Source organism: Jaculus jaculus, chromosome 9, assembly GCF_020740685.1.
Source record: "Jaculus jaculus isolate mJacJac1 chromosome 9, mJacJac1.mat.Y.cur, whole genome shotgun sequence".
Taxonomy (NCBI): domain Eukaryota; kingdom Metazoa; phylum Chordata; class Mammalia; order Rodentia; family Dipodidae; genus Jaculus; species Jaculus jaculus.
This window is the reverse complement of record NC_059110.1, coordinates 17640694-17657268: the sequence shown is the minus strand read 5'-3', so window position 1 is coordinate 17657268 and position 16575 is coordinate 17640694. Positions and strand designations below refer to the sequence as shown.

Below are 16575 nucleotides of genomic sequence, written 5' to 3'. Positions count from 1 at the left end.
ATTGACCAAAGGCAAAATGCTTGTCTTGGGCGCAGACAAACCATTCCAGTGGTCTCTTTACAAACCCAGGCACAGGCTCTTGCTCATCTGTGACACCATGTTTATTATCATCCTTGAAAAACCTGGAAAGTCAGTTCCCATGGGGAAGACCGAGAGAGGTGTTTTCTAGTATTTGTTGTTAGTAAGGAGCACTGAAGGAATATTGAGCAAGCTGTTTGGGGGTGTGACTCCAATGGTTTCTGCTTGCTTTAGTTGGAACAGTTCAGTTTCCAAATATGAACTATTTGCCATGGTACATTCCTACCTTTTTTTTTTTTTTTTTTTTTTTTTTTGGAAATACTACTGTAAACCTTTCACAACGTATTCCATCCCTGAACAGTGAGGCATTCAAGAATCTTCACAAGTAAGAAAAAAGGCTAGGCTTTCAGAGGCTGTTTGGAAAAGAACGCTTCTTTTTGTTTCTTAGTTTCAGGAACTCAGTCCTTCCAATTCTGGCAAATATTTCCATAGAGAATCCAGGTGCATAAGATGTTGACAAAGATCTGAGCATTTCTGTCCATGCTACCCACTAGGGACCTAAGGGGAAATCTAAGACACAAGTATGAGCCCTTGCCATGATACTTTCCCTCCTTCCTTCCTTCCTTCCTTCCTTCCTTCCTTCCTTCCTTCCTTCCTCCCTCCCTCCCTCCCTCCGCCCCTCCCTCCCTCCCTTCCTTCCTTCCTTCCTTCCTTCCTTCCTTCCTTCCTTCCTTCCTTCCTTCCTTCCTTCCTTCCTTCCAAACTTAGGACACTTCTGGGTCTGGCTGGCATTGGATATGCCTCCCTGAATGTTTGAATCTGGAAGTGGAAAAACAGCAGCCATGATTTGGAAGGTTATAAGTAGGTGGTGTGACAAACTATTTAGCAGATGGGTGTGGGGTATAAGCCTCTGAGCCCCGCACTCAGGAGGGGCAAGAGTTCAAAGCCATTCTCAGCTACCTAGCAAGTTCCAGGTCAGCCTGAACTACACGATCCCTGTCACAAAACAAAACAACTTAATATGTAAGACAGTATCTATACACAGTCAATGCTTAATAAATGTACATTGCTAACATTAACAATGCTTGTCATGAAGCGGTATAGTAATGGCATAGAAAACTTTTAAAAATTATTTATTTAAGAGAGCAATAGAAAGAGGTAGATAGGGAGAGAGACAATGGATGCACCAGATCTTCTAGCCACTGCAAATGAATTCTAGATACATGTGCCACCATGTGCATCTGGCTTATGTGGGTCCTGAAGAGTAGAGCCTGGGTCCTTAGGCTTTGCAGGTGAGAGCCTTAACCACTAAGCCATCTCTCCAGCCCCAGGAAACTTTTTTAAAAAATAATTTTATCTATTTATTTGCAAGCAGAAAGAGAGAGAGAGAGAGAGAGAATGGGAATGCCAGGGTCTTCGGCCACTGCAAACACACTACAGAAGCATGTGCCACTTTGTATATCTGGCTTTACTTGGAAACTAGGGAATCAAACAGGGGTCTCCGCGTTCCGTAGGCAAGCATCTTGACTGCTGCATCATCTCTCCAGCACCCAGAAACTTTTGAAAGATGATTTAGTTCAAACTTCCATGGTCTTCATGCATCAGCATTCAACAGTTTTCATTTTATATTCCCATGTTTGCTCAGCTCCTATGTTGCCAATACTTGCATAGGACAGCTCCAACATCATGTCCTCTGTGCGTACGATATGCACTCCTAAATTCTGAGCAAAGTTTACCAGTAGGGGCTAATTTCTCATGCTGTTCACACATGTTTCTGCTAACATCTTAATCTGTAGGCATTAATGCTCTGAGACTCCATATTGTCATAATGTGATCATTCCTCTGTTATGGAATAGGATGTTTCTCTCCCAGTTTTCAGTATTACGTAAGATGCAATAATAAGCCTTTGAGTAAAGTGCTTCTCGTTTCTTCCCAATAATTTACAAGGCTAAAGGACCCAAAATCTTAATGCCGGTCAGAGGATGTGAACCAATATACAATTATAATTTTCTTTGTGTCAGCCTCATTCCATTAGCAGCTTTGTGACAATATTGCTTGACTTCTATGCAGGCAATTATGGAATGCTTTCATTTCATCAACGATGCATGCGCTTCAAAACTGGTGCTGTAGTTCAGCGGGGTAGGACTTCCCTAGCATATGCAAAGCATGTGTAGCAAGGAAGGAAAGAATAGAGGGAGGGAGAGAGGGGGAAGGAAGGAGGAAAGGAAGACAAGGAGATAAGGAAAGAGGTAGGGAGGGAAGAAGAAAGGGAGGGAGAGACACACAATGTTTGTAGTTCTTTTATCAGTTAACTTATCTATTTCACAGACTAGAGACAGCTCATCCACATTTCCCACCTCTGTAAGCGGTCCCTGGCTATGAGTTCATGGCCAGCCTGAGACTACGTAGTGAATCCCATTCAGGTCAGCCTAGGCTAGAGTGAGACCCTCCCTCAAAAAGCCAAAACCAAAACCAACCGACCAACCAAACAAATAAAAAAGCACATATCCAATGACTTATTTCCTCCAATTCAGTCCCATCTCCTTCTCTTCCAAAAATAGAGCCATTGACCCGGGATTCAATATTCCACACATGTATGTGCCCTTGGGTTCTATCTCAAAACACCAAAAACAAACAAAAGAAGTAAATTCTTGCCAAGTCTGGAATGAATTAGCATGAATTGAGATTGCCTAGTTTAGATGAAAGTAAATTTATTTAGGAATTTACTAGTGAATGATTGCTTTCATTTACTTTTACATTACCAGAGAAAGAAATAAAAAGCTCATATAAGTACTTTGCTGGGTTGGATTTAATCGATCAAGTGCAGTCATTTTTTGGAGGACCCATGTCTGTGCTACGATTGAAGAATTCTTTGGCAGATAAAGATTTGGACTTTTCACTTTTTTTCTTCTTCTCCCATGTGTGTTCCATTTAGATCAGGAAATTGACATTTCAGCCTGGATGACTTGGGCCAGATGTTGGTCCACCAGCTGAAAGATGGATTTCCTGCCCCTGATAGGTGACCTCTGAAAGCAAAATAGGCTTTTTCTTAATGGATAGACTGTCCAAATGACCTCATTTCTAGAACAAGGGTGCTTTGTAAGTGTCTCTGTGCTGTTGGCATCAACATCATCTGATGTTTGAGAACATTCATTAGATAAAGGCTAGCCTGCACCTAATTGTTTCATTTATAAGGGATAGCAAAAAAAATATAGACATAGAAAATCCATTATTTATTATTATTATTCATTGATAGGGAACTGGTACCGAAAATCTGGTGTCTGCACACCCATATATTTTTTTTTTCCTCTCAATTTCAAGCCTCATTCTGACCAGCACCACTCACAGGAGCAGCGCATGGGATGAACTTCCCTAAACGGGGTAATTGTTTCACCAAGCTTAACCAAGGCGCTAATTAAAGAAGTCCCTTGACCCCAATGTCCTGCAGTTCACCCTTCTGTCTCCACATGTGAGAAGCTCTTTGAGACGGTCCCAGGACCCCACCTCTCTTGATGAGTTCTGCACAGAGTTCATTTATTTATATCGGCAATTGTGTGAGGCAGCTCAGAGAAACGGAGATAACTCGGCCTTTGTGTGCTATGTGTCTGTGTATCGCAGGAAATTTTGCTACTTGGAAGAAAGGATCCAGGAGAGGAAAATGGTCTTGAACAACAGGGGGAAGGCCGCAGGACTCGCCTTACACAGGAAGGATGGTGTTAAATTGTGAGAGCAGATCTATGGTTCTGATAAGACAAAATAATTACATATTACAGTTGGAGGGAAAGTTGAGTTTCTTTTCAGGAACAAGAATGGCAGTGTCTCTCTGTAATAGCCAGAAGATAAATTTTAGTAGCATAAAAATCTTCCTTGATCCAAATTCTAAGCTTCTCCATGACAGACAGAATAGAACGAAACAGGACCTTCAACAAAACTAACCAAGAGCTGTACAGGACACCTAAGACTCACAGTTCTTCCTGAAGTAATTTCTAAGGTAAATTCATGACTTTTTAAAAAAATAAGTAGTAAAAAGGATATCATATATTCCTTTGTTTTAATGAATCAACACTTGTTTTTGCCAGAATGTATTCTCAGCTCAATGCTTTAAGTATATATATATATATATATATATATATATATATATATATATATATATATACACACACAGGGTTGGAGAGATGACTTAGTGGCTAAGGCACTTGCCTGCAAAGCCAAAGGACCCAGGTTTGATCCCCCAGGATCCACATAAGCCAGATGCACAAGGTGGTGCATGCATCTGGAGTTTGTTTGCAGTGGCTAGAGCCCTGACATGTCCATCCTCTCTGTCTTCCTCTGTTTGCAAATAAATAAAATAAATAAATATCTTTAAAAACTTCATATGTAATAGCAACCACAGTGGTATCCATAATCTCAGCACTTGGGAGGCTAAAGCAGGAGAATTGCTGGAAGTTCAAGGCTAATCTGGTCTACGCTGAGAGTTCCAGGCCAGCCAGGGTTACATAACAAGACCCTGTCTCAAAAGAAAAGGAAGCTGGGCATGGTGGCACACACCTATGATCTCAGCACTGGGGAGGTAGAGGCAAGAGGCCAGCCTTGGCTACATGAGACTTTATCTCAAGAAGATGGAAAAGAAGAAAAGGAAGAGGAGGATGGGAAGGAGGAAAGGAGAGAGGAAGGAAAGGAGGGAGAGAGGGAGGGAGGGAGAAGCATCTGTCTTGCAGAGCTACCACGACCATGGCTGAGTTTGGTGCTCGTGTGGATGGGTCACAAGATGGCCTGCATCTTGCCATCCTTCTAGCACTGTTACACAGTGAGGACGTCCCCAACGTGCTGCTCTGCATCTGGACACCCATCCTTCATGCGGTGCCATCATCTGCAGAGTTTTATGTTGCCTACACGTTGGACAACCAGGACTTCTAGAAGTTCTAGGGCAAGAAGCCAACTGTTTATGAAAATGACAAGTCAGCAACGGCTCTGGATGGCAATTTCATGCTGCTGAAAGCCCTTCTCTGAGAGAGAACTCTGGGCTGTAGTGTAAGACACAATAAACTTCTTGTGGCCTGTACAAAGAAAAAGAAAAAGAAATTCATACACAAATGTCAATAATCATATATTCAGTTGCGCAACTGCAGAATTCTGGGCAACTTCAACCTCCAACTTCAGGCAAAACTGTAATGATCTATGTTTTCCAGGATTAGCTGGAAATGGGACTTGCGTCTCACGTACTTTGACACTGTGGCACCTCAAAGAGGAATCGTAGCTGATCTAACTGGAGATTTTAAATTTAATGAAAAAAAATCTGTTTTCTGCAATCATATCTAAGCCAGAGACAGCCGAGTAGGCATTCTCAAAGGGTCTAGTTTATAAAATAGGCAAGATTGAGGGAATTTAGGTGGTAGGTGCTTCCCAGCTATGCTGTTTTGTTTTGTTTTGTTGAAGTGGGGTCTCACTCTAGCCCAGGCTGACCTGGAATTCACTATGGAGTTTCAGGGTGGCCTCGAACTCATGGCGATCCTCCTACCTTTGGCTTCTGAGTGCTGGGATTAAAGGTGTGCACCACCACGCCCCTCTCCAGCTGTCTTTTTAAGTCTGTTCTTGAGTCACCTGGAAATCACATGAGCTCTGGGCTCTCCTAACACATTTTGATTTTTTACACTTTCCTAAGCAAAAGTGGAAACACAGAGGGAACATGATTCTAGAAACCAGCCTGATGCCCCATTTCCTTTTACCGCTTTTCAACACAGGCTCCTCTCATACAGTCACATAGTCTCCAGGGGCGAGGCAACTTCCAGCTTATTTTGTTGTTGTTTTTCTGAGGCAGGGTCTCACTGTAGCCTAGGCTAACCTGGAACTCACTCTGTAGTCTCAGACTGGCCTTGAAATCAAGGCATTCCTCCTACCTCAGCCTCCTAAGTGCTGGGATTAAAGGCATGTGCCACCACCATGCTGCATCTTAATTTTTTTTAAAAGTTACTTTATATTGAGTTGAGGTTTCTTACCTTAAACACCATGTTATTTAGTTCGGGTTGCACATTTTCATCCTCGTGGGCATCTGTAGACCTCTCCTTCCAGAATTTTACTTCAGTCTATAATGTATGTTACTGAATGTCTTACTTTTGCATCACTCTAATCAAAATACCTGACAGAAACAAGTTAAGGAAGTAGATTTATTTTGGTCAGTGGTTTCAGAGGCTATGCTCCATCACAGCAAAGGAGGTGTGAGAGAAAGTTTGCCCAGCAGAGCTCCTGGCAGCGGGAATGTGTGGCCGACTCCTCACATGGAGACCGTCAGGAAGCAGGGACTGTAAGAAAGAACGAGGAGTGGATATAAATAACCTTCAAAGGCCTATGTCTAGTAAACAATTCTGCCAGTCAGGCCTTTCCTCCAAAAGACACCACAGTCTTCCAAACTGCCACAAGCCTGGACACAGTGTTCAAATAAACCTGTGGGTGACCTTTCAGATTCCAAGTATAATGCTAAATATTAATGAGCTCAGGGGCCTCGAGGCTCAGGATTACAGATGGCTTTAGAAATCCTCTTGTCTTCCTGGACATGGGGACACATATGTTTTATACTGGTATCTGGCAGGCTGAAGTGGGAAGATCAAGAGTCTGAAGCCAGCCGCAGTTACAGAGTAAGCCCTTGACTCAAATACAAAAGGAGGCCATCTAGCGTGACGGTATGGTGTGAAATGAAATACCCGTGATAGTGATGAAGTACTGTGGTGTCTGATGGAGTCACTTCCAGGCACAATCTTGGTGTTTGCATAGCACTGGCCCAAACGCTGACACCTAGCTGCCTAGGTGAGTGGCACTTGTCAGAGCAGAAGAGATTTCGCAGGAGAGCGTTGGCAGCCCCGCATCCTCCCCTCACTTACCTTCTCTGCTTCCTCCAATGTCTTCACTCACATCCAATTTCCCTTTATTTTGCTCTCAGCTCTTCTCATTTCTCTCAAATATTCCTTGACAAAAGAGCTTTTTAAAAATATTTTATTTTTGGGCTGGAGAGATGGCTTAGCGGTTAAGCACTTGCCTGTGAAGCCGAAGGACCCTGGTTCGAGGCTCGGTTCCCCAGGTCCCACGTTAGCCAGATGCACAAGGGGGCGCACGTGTCTGGAGTTCGTTTGCAGAGGCTGGAAGCCCTGGCGCGCCCATTCTCTCTCTCTCCCTCTATCTGTCTTTCTCTCTGTGTCTGTCGCTCTCAAATGAATAAATAAAAAATGAACAAAACAAATTTTAAAAAAATATTTTATTTTTATTTATTTGTTTGACAGAGAAAGAGAAAGAGAGAGAACGGGCGCACCAGGGCTTCCAGCCACTACAGCCGAACTCCAGACGTGTGCACCCCCTTGAGCGTCTGGCTAACTTGGGGCCTGGGGAATCGAACCTGGGTCTTTTGGCTTTGCAGGCAAACGCCTTAACTGCGAAGCCATCCCTCCAGCCCAAAAGAGCTTCTTATACTTAAAAAAATTTATTTGCATGTGTATGTGTATCCATATGTGTTGGCACACACGTGTGTATACACGGGGAAACCAGTAGTTATGAAGTGGGTCTTGTTAAGTGACTCTCTGCCTTATTCTTTGAGCCTGGGCCTAGACTTCACCAGTTGAGACAGACTGACAGACTAGCTGGCCAGTGAGTCCCAAGGAGTCCCCCTCTCTACCTGCTTGGAGAAGGGATTACACGTGTGTGCCACCAAGTCTATCTTTTACCTGAGTTTTAGGGATCAGAACTCAAGTCCTCAGACTTACGTGGCAAGCACTTGACCACTGAGCCATCTCCCCAACCCTGAAGGGGGTTTTTCAGAACAAGCCAGCCTTGTGTGTGTAGAGAGGATGTCCACACTACTTCCTGCGTGGCTGGGGTTTTAGAAGGGCGTCCCCACAGGTTGCTCCTCATCTTCCATCTTATTGAAGGCAGAATCTGTATTCACTGCTTCCTTCACCAGTTATGGCCTGTGATCTTCTGACTCTCCTGTCTTCCTCCTGTCTCTCTAGAGGCATTCTGGGACTACAGACGCATGCTACCAAGTCCCACATTTTTACGTAGGTGTTCGGGATCTGAACTCTGTTCCTAATGCTTAGGCAGCAAACGCTCTACCCACGGAGACATCTCCTCAGCCCTTCAAAGGGCTTTTTAAACACCTAATCCTTTCGCATGGGTTTGGCTCACCTTTAAGGCATTCGTGGAAAAGAAGAAAATGTTGGCGGTTGTGTTGGGGAAAACATCTTACCCTATCAATCTTTCCTTCAATTCTGTTCCCCAAGGCATTGTGGAATGCCCCATGTGGGAGTGCCAGAGAGGGTTGCTGACTGTGGGCAAAACTTAAACTAGCTTATCAGTTTTCATTGCTCAATTTCTGTACGGAGCTGGACTATTTATAATCTTTCAGATTTAATCTATGCTGTCAACAGAAAATGTGTTGCTTAAAACAAGTATTTAAAAGATGCTCTGCCTTTCAAACATGTGCCATCCTTGTGGAGAATATATTTTAACATAATATCTAATTGTCTGCCCTTTAAAAGCAAGTATCTGTCAGGAATGGTGGTATGTAAGCCTGTGATCCCAGCATTCAGGGGGCTGAGGCAGGAGGATTAATAGTTCAAGGCTAGTGTGGCCTACATAGCAAGTTTAAGGCTAGCCTGGCCTGTATACTGAGACTCTTCTCCCCCTCACCCAACTAATCTTCCTTCTTTCTTTCCTCCCTTCCTCCTTCTTTCTTTCATCCTTCCTTCCTTCCCTGTCTTCCTCCCTCCCTCCCTCCTCCCATCCCTCCTTTCTTCCCTCCTTTCCTTCCTTCCTTCTCAGACGGGCCTTATACTCTTAACACCTGGATCTGCATAGCTTTTTATATTTTATTTATTTGAGAGCGACAGAGAGAGAAAGAGGCAGATAGACAGAGAGAGAGAGAGAATGGGCACCACTGCAAACAAATTCCAGACACGTGCACCCCCTTGTGCTTCTGGCTAACGTGGGTCCTGGGGAATCGAGCCTTGAACCAGGATCCTTAGAGTTCACAGGCAAGTGCTTAACCACTAAGCCATCTCTCCAGCCCCTGAATAGCTTTTTGTTGTTGTTTATTTTTATTTATTTATTTTTTTTTGAAAGTGACAGAGAAAGAGGCAGAGAGAGAGAGAGAGAGAGAGAAAATGGGCATGCCAGGGCCTCCAGCCACTGCAAATGAACTCCAGACGCTTGTGCCCCCTTGTGCATCTGGCTAACGTGGGTCCTGGGGAACTGAGCCTCAAACTGGGGTCCTTAGGCTTCACAGGCAAGTGCTTAACTGCTAAGCCATCTCTCCAGCCCCTGAATAGCTTTTTAATATAGTCTATGTTAAAGAGTTACATTTCCTCAGTAGTATGCTTCTTTTTCTTATTCTAACCTGCCCAAAGTTTACAAGGACTGTCAAACTTGAGCAAACAAAACTTTCTCCTAAAGCTGGGTGTGGTGGTGCACACCTTTAATCCCAGCACTTTGGAGGCAGAGGTAGGAGGATTGCTGTGAGTTCAAAGCATCCTGAGACTACATAGTGAATTCCAGGTCAGCCTGGATTAGAACAAAACACTACATAAGAAAAAAGTTTAAAAAAGTAAAAAAAAAAAACCAAACCTTTCTCCTAAGAAGCTTATTAAAATACAGATTTGTTAGTGCCACTAGCAAAGTGTCTAATTCTGTAAACTCAGGGTCAGTTCAAGAACTTACATTTCCAAAAAATTGGTGTAGGTTTTTTTTTTTTTTTTTTTTTTTTTGGTTTTTCAAGGTAGGGTTTCATTCTAGCCCAGGCTGAACTGAAACTCACTCTCTGGTTCCAGGCTGGCCTAGAACTCACAGCTATCACATCTGCTTCCCAAGTGCTGGGGTTAAAGGTGTGCAGCACCATGCCTGGCCCCACCAAATTCTTAATGATGTTGCTGGTCCTGTCCCCACTTTGAGGAGCGCTGTTATGGATAAAGCATCATGGGAAATGACGATGCAGTGCTCTCAGAGGCTGGTAGCAGACATGGAGGGCAGTGGATGAGTTAAAACTAGATTGAGGAAGTCCAGTCAGCAGAGCTGACCCACGGTTTGGATGGAAGTGAAGGTGAGAGAGGGGAAGGAGGGGGCTGCTCCCTGGAATGCATGGGTGGATGTAACAGATGACACCAGTAAGAAGTTGCTGGCTGGTCACTCTGGATCCTGGTGGGGGAATTCTGAGTTCCCTTTTAGGAATGTCTGTGTTCAGGTTAATTATTTTTTAAAATTCAAGCACAATGCTATAAACGGAGAGTAAGTTTTCAGTAGATAGCAAGAGTTGCAATTGCTATTTTTATTTTTACTTTTTAGAGAGAGAGAGAATTGGCACACCAAGTCCTCAGCCACTGAAATCAAACTCCAGATGCTTGCACCACCTGGGGGGCATGTGTGACCTTGTGTTTGCTACACCTTTGTGCATCTGGCTTATGTGGGGTCTGGAGAATTATTGAACCTGGGTCCTTAGGCTTTGCAGGCAAGTGCCTTAACTGCTAAGCCATCTCTCCAACCCACAACTGCTCTTTTTACTACCTTCGCTACAAAAGCTGAAGAAGGACTGGGGTTATAGCTCACTGGTAGAGCTGGGTTTGATCTCCAGCACCTCCGAAGCCAACAAAGCAAAACTATAACCCAAATCAACACAAAGATGCAAACAGGAGAAGCCTAAAGAGTCCTTACAACCACACCTCACCTGGCCATAGGTAACCTTCCAGCTCCACTACTCGGCAATCACGTTCCAAAGCTAGTGATGACTGACTTTGCATGGCCCAAGAGATTCAGCTATGCAGAAGGAAAAAAAAAATTCCTGACTGTAGATATAGACTGACAGGATGAGTGGGTGGAGAAGGATTTGAGGAAAAAGAGGCAAGGTTCTAATTCCCAGAGATTATTTCGTCGTCATTGGTCACCTCAGAACTATGCTGAACGATTGGAATTTTCCCTGTTTGCAGATGAGATCTCTTGCCACATCCCTGTAAACCTGGCTTTGTTTTGCCTCATTTCTATTTGTGCTTTCCACTGTAAAACTACCTTCCCCACCAAACAATAGACTAGTTACCTTTTTTTGTTGTTGTTGACATAGTGATTTAGCTAGACTCCAGCTGTACCCCAAATACCCTCAGAATGCTGTGGGAGTGGCTTGTAAACTTGTCTTCCTGACCCGCAGACAGAGCGATGTCTTACAAAACAAGGCAGTGTAAACATGTATATGTGTGTATATGTATACATGGGCTGTATGTTTATGTGGCTAACAGCATGCTTGCAATTTCTACTCCACTTGAGCTAGCTACATCCTGAACATGCTCAGTGAATGCATTCTGATTGTTTTCTGTTCATTGCTGACACTAAACATCTACCAGGATCCACAGAATTGATTTCACAATTCTAGCTGGAAGAGAGCCCTCTTGGAAAGGGAAAGAGAGAAAGGATGTTAGTATATTCATCTTCTGTGGACTATCTACACTCGCTTATCTTGAGTAGGTGGTGGGAATCAAATGTCAACATGATGAAAGACGCTTTAAAATAACCAGGTTACTCTTCAGTTCTGCCCACATAACTGTGCTCACTCGGACAAGTTCTCTGAAGTTCATTTATTCTTTTTCAAAATGAGGGATTGAACCTAAATCTTCTTCAGTAGCCATTTCCCCCTTCATGGAAGTAGAATGGCAATAATAATAATAAAAAAAATCCTTGGGTATTGGTATCCTCATGGAATGCTAAAAGAGTGATGTGATGAAGATGAGGATGGTGGTCATTCTTTTCAACTTTTGTGTATCTGTGTGTGTGTGTGTGTGTGTGTGTGTGTGTGTGTGTGTTTGAGATAGGATCTTGTTGTAGCTCAGGCTGATCTGGAATTCATTATGTGGTCTCAGGCTGGCCTCAAACTCAGGATGATCCTCCTACCTCTACCTCCCAAGTGCTAGGATTAAGGGTGTCTACCAGGCCCTGTTGATGGGAATTCTTTTATAAGACTAAAAAGGAAAGGTGTTACAAAGCTCCTGAAGGAGTTCTAGAAGGAGAAAAGACTCAATTTTGGGACAGCAATCATACATATTTAATTAATATGGAAGTTGATGAAAAGGGAGTTTCAGTTACATTTTTAAATTTTGTCTGTTTACTGGTGAGAATGTATTAGTGTAGTGTATTGTAGTGTGAATATGTGTCTGTGTGGGAATATGAATGCGTGCATGGAGATTCACATACATGTAGAGGTAAGAAGAAGATGTTGGGTGTCTTCTTCCATCACTCTACTCTACCAACTTCCTTCCCCGAGACAGTTCCTCAGTGTTTTGTAGTTAAACTGGCTAATGCTGACCAGGAAGCCTTGGTGATCCTCCTGCCTGTGCCCCACTCAGTCCAGGGTTTATAGGCATGTGCATGTATGGTCATACCCAGCTTATTGGGGGGGGGGTGAGAGAAAGAGGGGAGGAGGGAAAGGATTGGTACAGCTGGGCCTCTAGACACTTGAACTCCAGACATGTATGTCACCTTGTGCATCTGGCTTACATGGATGTGGGGAGTCGAACATAGGTCCTTCAGCTTTGCAAGCAAGCGCCTTAACCACTAAGCAATTTCTCCAGCCCTCTTACCCAGCTTCTTAGTAGTAATCAAGCTCTGGTCCTCATGCTTGAGAGGAAAGTACTTTACCAACTGAGATATTTCCCCAGCCTTGTTTTTAATTATTTATTTTTGAGATAGGGCCTCATATAGCCAATGCTGGCTTTGAACTCCTGATCCCTCTGCCTCCACCTCCCATAATCAGCAGCATTAGGGACAGTGACACAGCTCTCTGATGGCATCTGCAATGGATTGAGGGTTCCCTCAGTCTTTTAGGGACCATCATGCAGGTAATACTTGATCCTTGGCTTCAGCAGGGAAAAGCATTTCAGGGTGAGCTAGTATGAGGCAGAGTGGGATTTATTAAAAGAGATGGTAACGTAGACTCTAGTCATGAGAGGTAAGAGAAAGAGAGGCAGTCTGGAAGCATAGACCAAACCCCAGTGCAGAGATACGGGCTTCTCACAGGAGAATTGCAATTCTTGGTCTTAGTATTAACCTTGCATTTTGGTGGCTCTCAAGTTATATCTCAAAAGATTGCTAGAGGGCTGGAGAGATGGCTTAGCAGTTAAGGCTGTTGCTACTTTTTGCATTAGGCTTATGTGAGTAGCTTCCTTTTTTAATTGGTTAAAATGATTTGTGTTTTATTTTTATTTTTTTGCAAGACTTAAAAATTTTTTTTGTTTATTTTTATTTATTTGAGAGCAACAGAGAGAGAGAAAGAGAAAGAGGCAGAGAGCGAGAGAGAGAATGGGCACACCAGGGCTTCCAGCCACTGCAGACAAATTCCAGATGTGTGTGCCCCCTTGTGCATCTGACTAACGTGGGTCCTGGGGAATGGAGCCTCAAACCCGGGTCCTTAGGCTTCACAGGCAAGCGTTTAACCGCTAAGCCATCTCTCCAGCCCTATTTTTATTTATTTATTTGTTAAGTTTTTAGATTTTTGAATTTTATTTATTTACTGGAGAAAAAGAGAGAGAGAGAGAATGAATGAGCCCACCACGGCCTTTAGTCTCTGCAAACAAACTCTAGGTACATGTGTCACCTTGTGCATCTGGCTTTAGTGGGTACTAGGGAATTGAACCTGGGTCCTTTGATTTTGCAGGCAACTGCTTTAATCGCTAAGCTATCTCTCCAGCCCTTGATTTATGTTTTAGAAGTAGGAAAGTAACAGGCAGTAGAAAAAAATACAAAATTTGATGTTCTACACATAGGCTTTGGCACCCCCACCCTCAGAAAGATTACCTTTTTTCCTTAGGCAGATGTTAATGAGTGGGGAAGGGGTGGAGGCTTAAATAGGGTATTCCAAGTTAGATTGATTAATTAATTAATTAATTAATTTCTATGAGTACCAAAATGCTGGTTATGGGTTCAGTTTTACTGACATGGAGCAAAACCGTGCCTATCTTTAGATGGCCGGGAAACACATTGTCACCTCTGAAGGGGTGATGGTGTGGGTGGCAATTATCTTGGCCTTGCCTCATCTAGGATGAGGAAACTGTGGCACAGAAAGACTAATGTTTTGCCGCAGGTCATCTGAGTCAGAAGGACTGACTCGTGATTGACGCTGGGCTCCTGCCTTTTCCTAGGCCCGGCCTGCTTGTCCCTGCCTGAGTAAAGGCCCTGCTCAGCCAATGACCAGGAGTTTAGCACAGCATTCTGTTTGTCCTGAAGGCAAAGAGCTACCACCTGGCTAGTCCGTTGAGAAATTCTTAAATATACCTATCGAGTTATCTGTAAAAGTTATTCTCCATTTCCCATCATTTCCTTATTTTCAGGTCTTTACAGACCAGACAGCTTTCTTTAGCCCGTCTTCCTGAGTGGAGTCTAAGGTGGGCTCATAGAGTTTGAAGGAATGGCCTGCCATGCCCACCATGCTCAAGTCCGCATCAGGCATGGAGCGGATGTATATTGGCTTATGGTCCACGCCCTCTCCTCTTGAACATGATGCCTAGTGACTGGGAAGGAAAACTTCTCTCCTCTCTTCTCTCTCTCTTTTTGTTCTGTTTTTTAGAGGTAGGCTTTCTCTCTAGCCCAGGCTGACCTGGAATTCACTATGGTAGTCTCAGACTGGCCTGGAACTCACAGTGATCCTCCTACCTTGGCCTCCTGAGTTCTGAGATTAAAGGCGTGCGCCACCACACCTGGCTGGAGAGAGGTGAGAGAGTGGGCACTCCAGGGCCTCCTGCCACTGCAAATGAACTCCAGATGCATGCACAGTTTTGTGCATCTGGCTTTATATAGGTACTACGGGATCAAACCCAGGTTGTTAGACTTTATAGGCAAGGGCCTTAACCACTGTGCAATCCCTCTTTTTTCTTTCTATTTCTTTTTTTTTTTTCCTTTTTTTAGAAGTAGGGTCTCACTTTAGCCCAGGCTGACCTGGAATTCATTTCTGTAGTCTCAGAGTGGCCTTGAACTCACGGTGATCCTCCTACCTTGGCCTCCCGAGTACTGGGATTAAAGGCATGTGCCACCACGCCTGGCTCATCCCTCTTTTTTCTTTTGACTCAGGGTCTCACTGGTCTGGCCTGGAATTCACTATGTAGTACAGGTTAGCCTCAAATTCACAATCTCATGCACTGGGATTACAGATGAGCCTCATTGGGTCAGGTACCTTCTTTTTCTTTATTTATCTCTCTTATTTTTAAAATTATTTATTTATTTTTAATTTATTTACTAGAGAGAGAGATAAAAAGAGGGAGAGATGGAGCGAGAATGGGTGCGCCAGGCCCTTCAGCCACTGTAAATGAACTCCAGTTGCAAGTGCCACGTTGTGCATCTGGTATGTGGGTCCCTGGGAATTGAACCTTGGGTCCTTTGGCTTTGCAGGCAAACGCCTTCATTGATAGCCATCTCTCCAGCCCTATTTTTTGGGACAGGGTCTCACTTTAACCAGTGTTGTCTGCAACTGACTATCTAGTCTAGCTAGGCTGGACCTGGAAGGAGTGGTGATCCCTGGGCCCCTGCATCTAGACAGGCACCACAACGGGCCCTGGCTCATTCTTTTTCTTTCTTTAAAAAAAAATAACATCATCGGGAAGTGCAGTCATAGATTAGTTAATTGTTGGTGCTGGAGATGGGACTGGTGGCTCATCATGCCACTGAGCTATGTTTCCAGCCCAGATTTATATATTTATTTAGTGTTTTGAACTTGCCAATAAGGGATGCTCACTCTTAGCATGGATTTTCCCATGCTATGTCAAGGACTACCTAGGGCACCTCACTTGACCACCCCCGCCCCACTCTAATTCTTTAACAAGGGGAAGATTTGTTGTGGTTTTTAACTTTTTTCCCAAAGTGTCCAGTCATGAAAGCAAATGTGACACGTATTGTCATCTCTCAGGGAAAAATTCTGTAAGTAGTTTAAAAAAAGAAAGTCAGAGCCAGGTGTGGTGGCGCACGCCTTTAATCCCAGCACTCGGGAGGCAGAGGTAGGAGGATGGCCGTGAGTTCAAGTCCACCTTGAGAATAGAGTGAATTCCAGGTCAGCCTAGACTAGAGTGAAGCTCTACCTGGAAAAACAAAAAAAGAAAATCAGGCAGGGGAAATTAACCTCTTCAGGGCTACTTCCCTCATGAAATAAATCCGTCACGGTTCTTCCCCTTGGAAAAATACACACAGGATCCAAGTGTGTAAACAGGCAGAGCTGGGAGAGAGAGAATGGGCGCGCCAGGGCCTCCTGCCGCTGCAGATGAGCTCCAGATGCGTGCAGCCCTTTGTGCATCTGGCTTTACGTGGGTCCTGGGGAATCGAACCTGGTTTGTCAGGTGTTTGCAAGCGCCTTTTAACCACTGAGCCACCCCCTCCAGCCCGCATATTTTTACTTTTGAAAGTATCCTTTTTTTTTTTTTTTTGCTTTATTTTCTTCATGGAAGAAACCCGTGCCACCCTTGCCGTGCGCCCCTTAGGTGGCCCTATAGCAGGCCATACGCACTGAGGATCCAAACACGTCCCGGGACTCCTCAAGCGACCCAAACAATGGCTCGGGCT

At 44.0% G+C, this 16575-nt stretch overlaps 1 protein-coding gene across 1 annotated transcript in view; it reads left to right on the top strand.

Annotated features, from left to right (window-relative positions):
- Window positions 1-16575, top strand: part of Sash1 (SAM and SH3 domain containing 1) — a 252044-nt gene that overhangs the window by 44070 nt on the left and 191399 nt on the right. The window lies entirely within an intron of this gene.